This window comes from Lactuca virosa, chromosome 6 (assembly GCF_052849685.1).
Source record: "Lactuca virosa cultivar CGN04683 chromosome 6, Lactuca_virosa_CGN04683_v6, whole genome shotgun sequence".
NCBI classification, from domain to species: Eukaryota; Viridiplantae; Streptophyta; class Magnoliopsida; order Asterales; family Asteraceae; genus Lactuca; species Lactuca virosa.
The window spans coordinates 114,916,611-114,919,608 of record NC_136431.1 but is presented as its reverse complement, the minus strand read 5'-3'; positions in this window follow the sequence as shown (position 1 = coordinate 114,919,608).

Below are 2,998 nucleotides of genomic sequence, written 5' to 3'. Positions count from 1 at the left end.
CTAAAAGTTAAGATAAAGAGTTTGGAAAAGAACGAAGTGTGTGATGTGCGCGACCGGCCGAGCTCAAGTAAGTATTCCCCAAAGTACCCATACAAGTTTATGATATGATTACCAGTCTCAGTTTCAGTAGAACTGCATGCTAGCTTAGGGCTAAGGATCTAGGAAGGATGCCTTATGTGCATGTTATATGTGTACCAGCTTATTGAGAACTGCATGTTATTACAGATTAGTCGGTATGATAGCCAGAGTAGTATATACTTGATTATGTGTACTCAATGCCCGAATGCTGCTTGCTTTGTGCTTTTAGAAGTTCTAGTTGTCTTTCACTAACTAGTAAACGAATATGTTAAGTTACATATTGCAAGGACTAAATAATTCCAGAAGGTTGGGTCTAGCTCTATTTCGCAGCTCTTGTTTGAGTCCAACCGTTGTAGGGTAGGACCTCTCATTCGAAGAATTATCTAGTCTGAGTAATATGTAATAGTATTCGCGAGCTAGTTAGGGGAAGAAAGCCAGGACTTCTTATGCAGCTGATGGCGGAGAGTGGGTTGGTGATTACCTAGGGCAAGCCTAGGATGAGATTAGCATGAGATCAGCAGTAGTAGTAGAAGGGACTTGGTGGAGTCGAGGCGATTCTTGAGGAAAGTACGGATAGATGTGGAAGGTAGTATGGGCCCGTACTACTGAAAGCAGAGGATCCGTACTTGAATCGAGGAAGGCTAAGGCAAGACCACGGAACATGTAGTAGATGTGATCCCTTTAGAGGTGTCAGTATCACTAATGGTTGCCTGTATGTATTGCAGAATGGTGGCGTTACGTCCGAGGCCAGCGGTTGGCAGTTCAGGAGAGGGATCGGGTTCGGGATCAGGTTCCGAGCCAGTAGATGAGAGACTACGCGAGTTCATCGCGTCAGAGATCACCAGAGGCATCCTTGAGTCGACCCCCATCATTTTCGGGTCGATCAAGGAAGGGATAGTTGAGCTGATGGAGGACCGCCTCAGGGCGTTCAGGAGTGACATGGCATCTGGCCAGTCAGGATCCCGCACGCTGTCCTTTAAGGACTTCAGGGGTAGTGGTGCGCCAAATTTCCATGGGGCGAAGGACCCCATTGCTGCCAGACGATGGATTGCAGACATTGAGTCTGCACAGTTGACTAGCTTCTGCCCTGAGGGGTCGAAGGTGAGGTATGCAGCAGGATGCTTGAGAGACAGGGTCAGGGATTGGTGGGATTCAGTTGGTGACTCTCTGGGAGCCTCGGCTGTTGAGGCTATGACGTGGCCGGACTTTGTGACCCGGTTCAGAGCGGAGTTCGCACCTGCCGTGGAGCTCCAGCAGTTAGCCAGGGAGTTTTTGGATATGAGGCAGACTACGGAGACTGTGGAGGAGATCATCGCCAAGTTCCGGGAGAGGGCGTTGTTGGTGCCCCAGTACGCGGGTGATGAGGACATGAGGAGGACCCGCTACCATTACATGCTGCGAGCTGACATTCGGGAGCATGTTAGTTTTTCAGCTTGCCCTACCTTGGATTCCATGATTTCCAGTGCAAGAGAGAGGGAGATTGATCTGGAGCACATCCGGAAGAGGAAGGTAGAGGAGGGGCAGGTGACTGGGGCTTCGGGGAAGAAGCCTAAGGGATCAGATGGTAGTCCGAAAGGCCAGTTAGGACAGGGCCGCTGCAGGAAGAGCGGCAGGCCGCACGAGGGAGCATGTAGGATGGGATCGTCGGGCTGTTACAAATGCGGCAAGACGGGGCACTTCAGCAGGGATTGTACCGCTCCTGCACCTGTTATTCAGACGTCTGAATTGCTGTGTTTCCACTGCAACCAGAGGGGCCACAAGAAGGCCAACTGCCCCCAGTTGACAGCAGCAGCGCCAGTGAAGGCGCCAGCCCCAGCGACCCTGCGGATTACTGATGGCCGCCAGGGCAAGTCAGAGGCTCCAGTGGTGAGGAGCCGGGCCTTCCAGTTGACTACCGAGGAGGCACGCGTCGCACCCGATGTGGTGATAGGTATGATTCTTTCCCTCTGACTTAATTATATGATGTTTATGATATTGATATGTGCTCTGTTTAGGATTGTTCCATGTGAATGGCATCCCAGTTCAGGTATTGTTTGATTCGGGTGCTTCCCGATCATTCGTCTCTCTTGCGCTTAGCAAGAAGTTTCCTGAGTCTTCGGGTATGATGGATTGCCCTCTAGAGGTCGAGATTGCGGACGACCGGTCAGTGCGAGCATCTGAGGTCTTCCGAGATTGTGTTTTGAGATTGTTCGAGGAGCGTTATCTGGTAGACCTGGTTCCTATTCCTTTGAGGGGGAACAAGGTGATTATAGGCATGGATTGGCTAAGCCCCAATGGGGTAGTGATTGACTGTGCGCAGCAGTTGGTGCGGATCAGGACCCCAAGTGGGGGAGAGCTGGTGATTCAGGGCGAGAGGCCACAGCGAGGACCAGCTTTATGTTCAGCAGCGAGAGCTAGGCGTTACCTCCAGCAGGGTTGCGCAGGTTATGTCGCCTATGTTATGGAAACCCGAGAGGCGGGTAGGGCGACGGTGGGCGATGTGCCCGTGGTGCGAGAGTTCGCGGACGTATTCCCCGAGGAGCTGCTTGGGATACCTCCGGAGCGACAGGTGGAGTTCAGGATCGACCTAGTCCCTGGTGCGGCTCCGATAGCCAAGGCACCGTATCGGTTGGCTCCTCCTGAGATGCAGGAGTTGTCTACGCAGCTGCAGGAGCTGTTAGACAAAGGATTCATTAGACCGAGCAGTTCACCCTGGGGAGCCCCGATTCTGTTTGTGAAGAAAAAGGACGGGTCGCATCGGATGTGTATAGACTATAGGGAGCTGAATAAGGTAACGGTAAAGAACCGTTACCCACTCCCGAGGATTGACGACCTCTTTGACCAGCTACAGGGAGCATCTTGGTTCTCCAAGATTGATTTGCGTTCAGGGTACCATCAGATGAGGGTCAGAGATGAGGATGTGCAGAAGACGGCGTTTCGG